This window comes from Buteo buteo, chromosome 4, assembly GCF_964188355.1.
Source record: "Buteo buteo chromosome 4, bButBut1.hap1.1, whole genome shotgun sequence".
Lineage (NCBI taxonomy): Eukaryota > Metazoa > Chordata > Aves > Accipitriformes > Accipitridae > Buteo > Buteo buteo.
Window position 1 is genome coordinate 46720295 of NC_134174.1, and position 12230 is coordinate 46732524.

The following is a 12230-nucleotide window of genomic DNA, read 5'->3' on the forward strand; positions in this document are numbered from 1 at the left end:
CTCGTGTGGTGTGTTTGTATTGAAGATTGTTTTACCTGAAACAATTTAAGGAATTAGATGAGTTACAGCACCTCAGGTATTAATGATATTACATCTCATTCTTAATTACACTACTGTAAGTTTAGAGTAATACTATCTAGAGGGAAGGTGTTGGATCCAGTGTAATGAAGATCAGAAGCTTTTGTAGGATCTATAGCTAAGAGAAACGCAGGTATTTGAGGGTTTGAAATTCTGGTGTTGGCAAATAAAAGCAGAAAGAGGAGAAGTAAAATTATGTGTTAGTATTGGTATTATGGTATTACACTATAAACTGATGTAATGCCATTGACTCCAGAAGGTACTCTCACTGTACTTGTTGAGGATCTGGTCTTTTGAGCCTATACTCCAATTAATGCTGTTAATATCATAATAAGTTATCTTAAATACTAAAAGTGTTCTCTTCATTTTCCAGATGGTACCCTGGATATGATGGGAACTTGCCCAGTCAATTTTTGGCTGATAACAATCTTGTTATAAAAGGTTTAAAATCCTCTCCTCCTACATTCATGTTCTGCTTTGGCCTTGTTTCTTCGCAACTGTATGCCTCTAATTATTTTAGCTGTCATGTGCTCAGTATTTGATGCTTTGCATAGTAGAACTGGAATAAACTGGCTGTGCTATAAGATGTTCAGTGTATACTTAAGATGATGACCGTTTAGCTGTCTCATTTCCTTAGCAACATTTTAAAGATTAATCATGCAGAGTGGTGTAAGCCAAGGAAAAGATAGTTGAAATAGATCAGAAATTAACTGTTTTTCTTCATGATGTTTTGCTTGGACTCAATATTTTGATAATGGTGCAGAATTCACAACCACCACAATGACTTGTTTGTGTGCCTGAAATTTGGATGAGCAGTGATAGAGCGATTCTCAAATATGCAAGGCTAAATTTGCTGAGCCCATTTCTCGGTCTTTGATGAGACTGCAGTAAGTCAAATGCTTAATACCAGTGGCAGAAGTGGATGTTTCCCTGGGGGGTTGGAGGGGTGGCTGCTCAGTTGATAAACCCCAGACAGAGGCTAACGAGCCACTGTAGTATAGACTTCTAAGCACCTAAATCAATGGCCTCCTTCATGTCGGGGAGATTGCTGTTGGGGTCTGCATTGTGAGAAAGAGCTCCTGTTTTTTTCAGTTTAGCAGCATGGGGGAGAGAGGGAAAGCTTTAAAACATCTAGGGGAAGTGTTTTGTTTTCAAGTACTCTAAAGTACAAATGTATTCTTAAAAATCTTTGCCATTGGAGTTTGGGTTTTAACTGTTTTCATTGTCATATTACCAATTTTATGAGAATCATTTTGTAGCCTGATTTTTATATTAAAAATCAAGGAGTGGCCTCAATACCAACACATTATTGCCTGTGTAAAAAACAACAAAACAAGACCCCCAAACCCCCACCAAAACGACCCTGCCAACCTCACCAAAACCCAAGCACCCCCACTTAAAGCAACATCCCCCCGCCAACTTTATTGCTTGTATCAAAAGGACATTATATGGTCTCTCTTTCCTTCCTTCAGAGAAACAGGTATAGACACTGCTGTAGGATGCCTCTTAATGAGTCATGATTCACTCTTGCAGCTGATTTACTAATTCTAAAATAGGGGTGAGAGTTGGGAATGGGTTCTGCTCTCTTTTTCTCTGAGATTGGTGTATTCTGTTTTGTTTTGTTTTTCTGACAGACAATCAATCAGTCGTAGCTGAGTAGCTCCAAGTGGATGAATCATGGGATCAACTAAACTTGAGGACAGGGGTTTAGACTGTAGTTTATAGAGTTTGTTTACTTGCGTAGTAATAAGGAAGGAAGGACTGGGGAAATTTTGACCTTACCTGGTGTGGATTTGACTGTATTTTGGGGAGAGACAGCATGTCACGTGCATGCTGGCTGCTTATAATCTGAACACTATGCATTTAAACCCTGAGTGGAAGAGATGTCTGGGAGGACTCTCTGAAGCTCAGTTAGGACTGGATCGCCTGTATGCAGCTTAAGACAAATCCTTAGAAAAGATTACCTAGTCACTGTGCAGGGGAACAGGCCTTTGCCGGGCCATGTTTCTCAACAGTTATTCCTTGGCTGAGTAAATAGGCCCTTTGAACAAGTACCAGATTTGACAACTGAAATAGTGTTTTTCATGCTTTCAGGCTCAAGCACAAACTCAAGCTCTCGAACTTGCATCTGAGAAGATATCAGCAATCAGTCATGTTTCCTAAATGAATGGGGTTTGTGTTCCATGCTGTTGTAGCTCTCCAACTATCCTCTATACCTCCTTGGTTCCATATACATTTTCAGTTACTTTCTTGGACCTCTTTTTATTGCTTGGTCCTATATACACCAGCATGAAGAGAATATTAAATTCTGCCACTCTGATGGGGTGTCATTTTCATCTTTAATTACATAAACTCTTTCTATATGATTACTCAATTATTTGTATTGTAATAGAGTCTAGACTTGTCTCAGTCATGAGTCAAGGTCTCCTACTTCTAGGATTTTCACAAATGCCAAACAGAGGGACTGTATTGCCCATAAGAAAGACCTGAGACCTACTTTGACCTATCCTGCTTTTCATGTAGAACTAATATGAAATTACTATAAGGTACAGTTCCATTGGTTTTGAAAGCGGATTATAGTGCTAGCATCTGAGAGTCAGAAAAGGCATAAAGTGTGTCTGCTTCACCACTTAGTTATTCAATATCGCAGCTGGAGATGGGGGAGGCCATAGGCAATGTACTATCCCCGGGTGACACAAAAGATTTCATTTGCCTGGGGCTGCCTCAAGCTGCCACAGGTGTTCTTTCATTTACAATAGCTCCCTTAAAATATAAATGACTGCATTTATTACATCAGCTCTTTTTCCTTCTTTGGAATACCCCAGCTAAAGTTACATTACACATAACAAATGTTCTTGCTCCCTTGAGAATTAGTTTAATTACTGATGTAGGTGGGTAAAGGATCTATCGTGTCTGAGATGTTAATTTTACCATGCTTTAATTAAGAGGTCAAGTGTGAAAGGCTGCAGAATACCTCCCACTTAAAGATGCTGAATAGAATGGTGGGGGATAGGAGGCACTGATACAATGATGTTTTTACTGTCTGTAGGAGTATCGACTTTCCTTCTGCATCTCATTACAATGAGGCTGGCATCTGGAAATACATGCCAACTTTTATTCACTCATTGTGTTTTCTAACTTTAAAGGCTTTTTCTGTCCAGAGTCTTTGAAGCACCAAACCAGCATGTCTCTCCTTTCAAAGACGAGGGTCATGCCTAGGTACAGGTGATTTCCATTAGAATTGTCAGGACCACATCCTCTTGCCCAACGTGTTTGAAGAACAGGGCTGTGACTATCCTATGCCACTGTGCTCTGGCATAAGGGAGGATGTGGAGTGCATGTCCACCAGAGGACAACAGGAGCTATCATCTCTGAACACCCAGCTGTTTCCTCCTTATGTCTCACTGTGAGTGTGGGCAAGATTCCTTTCAGCATTTAATTTGAAAGTCTTGTTTCTAGCTCACTCAAAAAACAAGGAAATGGACTTGGAAAACGTTCGGGAAGAAGATTGGGCAGGCAGAAGGAAGGAGTGTCTCATAACAAGATTAGAGAAAAGTATATTGTAAGAACACCTTGCAGTAGGGTGGCCAAACATTGCCAACTGAGCTTGTTATGTTTGCCCTTGCAGCTGGAGCAGCAATGGCGTATATAAAAGCAGGCGTTCACTGGCCAACGTTTGAAGGTTTTCTTGAGATCGACCCGTTGCGCTTTCAGAAAGACTAAGTGACCAAATAAAGCAATACTGTTGCTCTCCAAATAGCTGTAAGGAGGACAGTTTGTGATTTTTATTAACATCTTTTTCATTGCTTACTATGTGAATTGCTGATTCATTAAGATGTTCTTGTGATGTGTGATACAGAAAGTTTCTTTTCAGAAACTTTTCTCCTTTTTCTTGTATTTTCTGTTGCTGTTTTCTCCTTTCTGTGGTGATCTCTTTCTTTTAAAGGATAGTAACAGTTCAGCTATGCCACTGCCTTCCTCCACATCCCTGGAGGAACACTGGTGTAATACTGGAAAAACACAGAGTTAAATATTAACACGTACTACTGAATGTTCCCACTGAAAAAATCAGGAACATTTCCAGGCAGTGAAAGCAGACTTTCCTCTCGTGTAGTTAAGTTTTGCTGCTTAACTTTTAAAACTACAGCTTGCTTGGTCATTTTAACATGGTTAAAAATTAGAAATTGGGAGTCCTCTGTTTCTTAAGTGCTCTCGCCCAGGCTGCTTATCCTTTCCAGGCAGTAGACTTAGGGGAAGAATCTCATGTGGTGAATTAGTGCTGAAACTTATAATAAGTTTTTTCAAGGTAAGAGGTTGATTTCCTGCCCCCCCCCCCCCCCCCCCCCCCCCGCTTTGGCTTGGAAATGGAAGTTTCATTGCTTGCTCCTTTAGTCAAAAAGGCAATGTTAATAAATGTGATTTGATATTGATGCTACAGTAACTTCTTAAGGCATACTCAGAATTGGGGTTCCTCTTGGGTTATGAAGATACATAGTTGCCCCCATTTTTATTAGCTAAGGACCTTACCAGCTAAGGCTGAAAATGCGGCATTTTCTTCTGCTGACTTGAAATGTCACCACCAGTCTCTGCTGAGATAAAAAGGAGCACAAAGGAAATGGTTTTGAGGAAGAGGAGTCTTTCACTCTAAACAGTTTGATGTATTCAGAACACGTATTTATTCTGTCTTGCTGGTTGTCTCAGGTGTTGAGACTTCTGCCTCAGTGCACCGGGAATCCCTGCTGAAGGTGTTAAAGCTCTAATCTTTGCAGAGCAGCTCAGATATCAGCTGTGGTGAAGCAGGAGCAGTAAAGCCTATGACCCTGAACTGAAAAGGCTAGATGGGTTAATGTAATGTTTGTGGGGTGGTATTGCTGAAGCTTCTCTCTGTATGTAAAAACTATGCATGATGATATGGACTTAATCTTTCAGAAATAAAATTATGGGTTTTGTTTTAATTCCAATTGCATGCATTTGTGCAATAGCATCCTAAAGCGAGAGAGGTCTTGGCGTTTGCATGAGGCATGTGCTTCTGCCCACAAACAGCCAGTAAGATAAGTCAATAAAAACAAGCCATGCAAGGCATGAATTGCTTAGAGGTGGAAGAGACCTATTAGGCTATCTAGCCCTCCCACATGCCAGTGAAGAATTGCTTCAACTGGATTTGCTTTAGAGGTCAGATGAATAGCTGAGTAAAACACAGGATCACATTTTCTGTATGATATGGTGGAAGGCCACCTATGCTTCGATTTTTACACGTGTGTCTAGCTTTGAACCTCGTAAGCAGCAATATCCCAGAGAAATTTTTTCCAGGCTGTTTTATTTAAAGTATAACAATGGTCTGAACAGAAACCATTCTGATTGCACAGATGCGCAGTTTTGCTTTGTGGGGTGATTTTTATCTCATCAAAGGAGAACAAGAAGAAAAGGCAAAAATCTGTGAGTATGACTATCTATGAGAGAGTGTGTGTGTGTGTGTGTGACAGAGCAAGAGGTCTGTCCATGTTATATCAATCTCACAATCATGTTGTGAGAATAAAATGGCTACTCTGCCTGACTGTAGGGAGGGAATTTTACAAAGGCAACACATTGCGAAGAGAACAAAGGCCTCACTGCGTTATGGCTGTGTGCGGCACACTGTTAATGCTAAAGCAAGCTACCATTTCCTATTAAAGTAGTGTCTCGTGTGTTTATGAAAACAGAGGCTGTAATGCAAAGTGATTTAGCTCACTGGGAGCTGATGCATCTAGTTCTGGCATGGACATAGGAGGTCTCTGTGGTCAAAAAGACAGAAAAACATGTTGGTGCTGGTGTTTTAAGCAGCTTCATCTGGTGACTGGTTGGGGAATTGCAGGCACATTTGTTTAATTGCATTAATTTCTTGCATTATTCCCCTTTTGTCTGTTATTGTTTCCTTACTAGTATTTCTATTTGAATAGAAAAAGAGCTCTGTGGTAAATTATGTGCATGTCCCACTTCTTTCCAGGCCTGGCATGTTTATATATACAAAGAATTATGGAGGAACTAAAGAGAGGACCAAAGAAGCTCAGAAATTCTTTGGAAAAGCTTGTCAGATTTTTAATCAATGGGCATATAGCAGAGGGAGTGAAATCTGTTGCTCAATACCATAATAGGCAGTGCAGTGCTTCTGCCTTTCTCTGTCATCCTTAACAGACGGATTTATTTTTGGTAATGAGACATTTATCTCCTTTGCATCTATTAAAAGCCAGTTCTAGTGTCAAAAATCAGTTGGAAATAACATGAAGAAGTTTAATGGCGAAATGTGTTTCTTTTGGATGCTTGTCGCAGCTCCATCAAATCCTGGGGATCCTTTTTCACTTTATTTTGGTGTATTTTTTCCTTGCTGCAACTTGCTTTTCTGGATGATTTAGGTGTTTTTCTGATAGCACCAAATAATGGTGTGAATATTTAGATGTGTAAACAGGCTTAATGAAATTATTTTCAGGGCAATAATTAATATACTGTTGGTATAAATAATTGTTTTTCAACACTTTTCTGTGTGTGGACCCTTTAGGACTTCTTGTTAGCTGCAGATCCCTGCCTACCTGACTTAAGCTGATTGAAAGCAGACTTGCTTTTCTTCATGGGCATCCTTGAAGCAGTACACAGAAAACCGTGTGTGAGAGTGGCAGCCTGGTTGAACTGACTTGGTGGCATAGAGAAGGAGTTCACACAGAAGTAGTTGTGGTAAAAGAATGTCATTAGTCAAAAAGTGGGCTCTACATGTATTTCTGGTCCTGATGCAGTTCAGTTAGGAAAGTGTTTTCACACTAGTGGACTGAGTAATTAATGTCATACTTAAGCAGGTCAATAAGCAGATCACTTTCCTTAATCTGTCCATAGAGAAGCTTGTGTGGGCTCTAGATTAATGCAGTGGGGGTTTTGTAGGCATTTGTTTTAAATCCTGTGGGATTTATTAGATGCCTTTTAATAGGTTTTCAAACTGTTCTATAGCATTCTGCAGGTGGGATGTAATTTTCCTAGCAAGATCTGAAGTGCTTGACAACTGGTGAAAAAACAACTGCCTTCTTTTAGGTTTGTAAATAAGATTTCTTTAAAGAAGCTGTGTGGTGCCTCTGTGCACCTCCATTTTGTTAGCTATAAAAGAGGGGAAATGGCCAGGATATCAGAAAGGCTTACTGATCTGAAGTGACCTAGAAGCTTATTCCGGGAAGTTTATTTTCAGAAAGCGTTGAGTATTCATACTTTAAGAACCTTTTAAAGTATTTATGATTCACACCAGACACTCCTTTCAGTCTTAGTTGAAACCCATCTCATAAAGGTGACATAAGACTAAATAGATTGATGCAAGGAATGTTTTGACTTTTTAGCTGATAAAGTGCTAATTATAAGAACTGCAACCTGTCTAGTAACAGAACCACAGCTAACAAACATTGAAAGGTTACTATTCCAGAAGAGTTACATCATCCAGCTCCATGCATGAAACATCTTTTCCGTGGAAGAAATTGCATCCTACATGGAAGGGATTCTCTTCTGTACTGTACCAATCCTACAATTGTCCTTACCTACCCATTTCCTTTCACTCTTCCATTCTTGCACAGAAGGTATTCTCCTCATTTGGCTCCTGCTGCAGTCCCTATGTCTATGTACTATAACAATGCTACCCTTTCTTCCCCCTGTTCTCCTACACATGCTTTTGAACAACTCCAGTTGCTAGGATTACAGTCCTCATAAGGCTACAGGGGAGGAAAAAAGTGTCCCTTCATCATCAGCTTCCTTTTGCAATCTTTCTTTGCATTACTTAAGTCATTTTTTCCGAAAGCATGTTTGTTTTAAGACCTTTTCACAGCAACGCTGCTGCCACTGCTGTGCTCCTTGATGCTCTTCCTGGCTTTTTGTTTAAAAAGGCATGGAAAGTCAGTGACTAAGTTGGGGAAAATTATTTCATTTCATTGTATACTGTGAGTTAAACCTTCAGTAACTTGCACAGGGACTACTTTCAATCATGATGAAAAGGGACAAGTGCTCCAAAATGGCAGAGGCAGTGACACTTTGTTATGTTCCCTCTCCTTCCTCCCTTCTCCCCTGCACTCAGGTTTTACAGATGTGGATGCTGACTCTGTGATGCATCATGTACACTGCAGAACTGGGCATGTTTCTCCTTCACAGGAGGTGTGTGGAAAATTACAGCCTTCACATTCTTTCAAGTGGCACAGCAGCCATCCTTTGATGTGCCACACTAATTTTTGCAGGCAAGAATTGACACTTAGACTCTCGTGGGCAGAAGGATGGATATATGTGCTCTTTGTTTTATAATAAACATGTGCATCTGTACAGTGTGAGCACTGATGATTTTTATTATTTTATTTTTTTTTTACACATGGATCCTGTTTGTCAGCATGCTTGAGCTACAGAGTTCAGCTCAAGAAAGTTTCAGTGCTTATTCCAGGGATCTTACCATAGCATTTCCCTGAAAGGGTTTAAAAAGTGCAGTCATTCCAGAGTCTATGTAAAACCTTAAGTTTGAAATGCCTTCACAGTGCTCAAAATACTACAACATAGTACCAAGTTCTCTGGAGCCCACTGGACCTGTTTCACAAGGCAGGAGCTTATTTTGGTAGAATCTGTGTTCCCATGTTGTGTTAACACTTTGCCTGAGATATTCAGAAGTGAGCTGTTTAATAATAACGCTACAGTTGAATGATCCCTCTCAATCAAAAGACCTGGTATGCAGCTACAATGAAGAGTGAAATTTTGAACAGCCTGGCACTGATCTCTGCATCCCAGCAGCCTGGTTGATCCCCACATTGTCTTCAGCACCCTGTGAGAGTGGGCACTGCTGAAGTCCTGCCTCTGTATCTCTGAGCCATGTGCTCTGGGGAAGGGAAGGGCAAGGGGCAGGAAGACACATCGTCCACCTGAAGATACGATGTCATTAGAGAGGGACAGGAATTCAGCAGTTGACACTCAATGCAGTAAATTCAGGACAATATTCACTCCACCAAAATCAAAGAACAGGGAAATGTTCTTACCCTTTGTCACAGAATAGCTCATATTAGGGTACAAAACATCTCTGTTTAAGCATCCTCCTGGGTTTTGCATACAGGAGACTGTCCAGATTTGTCAGATATGTTCTCTCTGCCAGGTCTTCTAACTTGGTTCTACTTAAATGGTTAACAGGTGTGGCAGAAGTATCAGCTGGGAAGTTGAACAGAGCAGGAGTGAAAAGCAAAAAGCTTATGGTGAGCAGCAATTAAGAGGCACTGCAAAGGGTGGTTTGGGAGGAGGCAATGGAGTGAAATAGTTATGAATGAGATTTCTGCATGAGATGCAGGGAAGGTTGCCCAGAATATCTCCTTCTACCTCCAGCAACTTCCAGTATCACAGAACCTTTATTGATGGTATCTAGGATATGTACTTTTGCTGCTCCTACCTGGATATCCAAACATTTCACCCTTGTAAGTAATTTGGAAAATTTACTTGAGCCCTAAAATAGTGCCTCAGTCAGAACATATATTCTGTACATTTTGCATACTACTTAATTTGAAAGTTAATAATTCAGATACTCTACTCTTATCTTGCTCAAGCTGTTTGGGAGCTGCATGGCTGCCACCTAACCAAAAGTTAGACCATTGTGCTTGCCAGAAAGGAAATCTGTGCATTTTTCGCCCTCACCAGACCATTTTGCAGGGAGCGGCTGGCATCCTGGATGCTGTTTCTTCAACCTATAAATCAGCAGTTTAAAAGCAGAATTTCATTTCGCTTTTACTGCCTTTCTATCTGTTAGGAATGTAGTTGCAATGTGTGCCTGATCCTCAGGGATATCCATAGGAAGCATGTGTTAGTGATTGCACTTAATTGGACTCTCAAAGAATTTCTCTTCCATTGCAAATCAATGGAAACAACAGTCCTTTGGTACTCTGAAGTAACATCAGATAAGAATGGTTCTTGTCAGAGTTACTTATCTAATGGCAACATATACTATTACTGCTATTCATAATAGTGTTTGCTCCAGTATACTTAGGCATTTTGCTGTCTTGTGGTGTATGGAAAGTCCATGATTTTCCTTGAGCAACGTTGCTGGAATCAGGGTATATGTCTCTCACTTACTGTTCTCAGCCTTTGACTCTAGGAAAAAACATCCAGGACTTTTTTTGGAAAGAGGTCTGGCTTTGTTTTGTTTAGTTTCTGTTTTCAGAGGCATTTATTTGTGCAGTGTGGCTAAGGGTAGGGCATGATTTGAGTCAAAAAGTTTTTGTGCAGGTAAACAATCCAAGTTTGACACATTACAGGAAAGCTGTAGTCAGCATTTGCCCCTCATAAATGAATACAGTGGAATAAAAAGTGTTAACCTCTGTGTTTTCCATAACAGCACCAGCATTAGAGCATAAGATATGCATTGGATAGGGGATTTGATCCAGAGTAAGTATAGGATAGAAAGGGAAGATACAGCTGTGCCATTGCTAGTGTGCCTCTCTTTTTTCTTTATTAGAGTTCGTCTATAGGTATGTCAGCACATGATAGCACACAAATCGGGTAGAACAGTGTTACTATTCCTGCTTTACAGACCGTGAGTGAGAAATTAAGAGCTGGATGCCACAGGAAGACAGGCAGCTGGGTTAGGCACGCAGGCAAAATGTCTCAGCTAGTGAAAGGGGCTTTAGGGTGTCAATGGTACCACATGATATCCGATCAGTATACCGAACAGTGTTATGGCATGTTTATGGGTTGCACTAGCCAGTGTGGTGGGCTTGATCTATTGACTCTTGAGGTCATTGAGGCTCAAAAGCTGAGGAGATGGGCTGAAGAGGGATGAGGTATTCTAGAGCCCTAGTCCTTACTTCTGGGTTCAAGTAGCTGGTAAGGCGGCTTGCTTTCTGAGAGGGAGGAAGAGGGAGGAAAGTTGATGGCAATTTTACTTACTCCCTGGAGCAACATTGTGGGAAGGGAAAAATTCCTCACTGACTGAAGTACCCACAGGAACATATCAACACATGCATAAATCTTGTGACTGAGAAAGGAACAATAGGATAGAAAAGCCCTGGTGTGCTGTGCATGTAGAGTAGAGCAGCTCCCCAGAGGGGCTTCTACTGCATAGAACGAGGGACTAATATTTGATGTGAGGGGTTACCTGCCAGTGTAGGCAGGAGCCCTTCCCAGTCACAGAAGGTGTGTTGGAGAGGTGTTGGATTTTTCCCTCCTGCTTCAGGACTACAACTGTCCTGACTCACACATCAAACTTCCAGGGTGAGAAAGGGAAGTTTGGACATGATGTATCCAGCTGAATGAATACTTCTCATCCTATAGTGCCCTTCCCAGTGGGGAGAAGCTGGTTTCCCCATCCAGAGGTACCTGCTGATCTACCATTTGAGAAGCAAAGAAAGAAGCACCTTGAGAATTGAGAATAGACAGCTTTTCACTAAGAGTATACAGAACATGTAAATGTTCCCTTATCAGGATCCAAATACAATGATGTTGCAAAACTGTGAGCTCTACCTGTCCTGAAGCTTTGTAGCATGGGGTGAAAGACAGCTTGGAGCGTGGTCCCTGCTTGTGTCATTCACACTGGGCTGGGAGAGTATGAGTTGAATTCTGCCACTTGCTGGTGTTTCTAATCAATTGTCCTTGGTGGCAGCAGCAGAGAATTAATTTCCCAGCTGCTATTGCCTGCTCTTGAAAACATGTAGAGAAGTGCCTGTTGCAGGTGGGGAGATTGGCAGGTGAGTTCCCATTGTGTGGCCTTAATGAGGTGAGAAAAACCTAGATTTAACCTTCAGAGATCCTGAAACCGCATCTTCTAGAGGGCTTAGGTCTCACTGAAATACTCTAAATAGCTTTTGCAGAGCTGTCTTTCTGTGCAGCTCTGCTCCCAGTTGATTCTTAGGGAGACCTGGAAGAAGAGATAGGCAAAGACCAACCTTTTCAGGCAGGAGGAGGCATTTCCCTGAGAGACAAAATGGAGAAGCAGCAGCAGCATAATGTCCACAGGCAGGAGCTGGCTCTGTGGCACACCCACTGTACCCCTATATATAGGTATCCACAGGCAGTGTCCTTGGCAAGTAGGAAGACACATGACTAAATAGTGATGGCCAAAGTTGTAAAGCAAACTTCTCTGTACATGAGAACTTTTGTCCTAGTCCTGACTCATGTAACTTTGTATTAAACACAACATA

General features: G+C 41.1%; 1 protein-coding gene across 3 annotated transcripts in view; it reads left to right on the top strand.

The window, feature by feature from the left end:
• SORBS1 (sorbin and SH3 domain containing 1) overlaps window positions 1–12230 on the top strand; it is a 180089-nt gene that overhangs the window by 31226 nt on the left and 136633 nt on the right. For 2 of the 3 annotated variants that reach the window (XM_075025835.1, XM_075025841.1), the window contains exon 1: window positions 5225–5514. The exons of the other annotated variant lie outside the window; for it this stretch is intronic. The gene's annotated coding sequence lies outside the window, so the exon portion shown is untranslated. Of the gene's footprint in view, window positions 1–5224; window positions 5515–12230 lie in introns of those variants that run through there. 3 annotated transcript variants of the gene reach the window in all.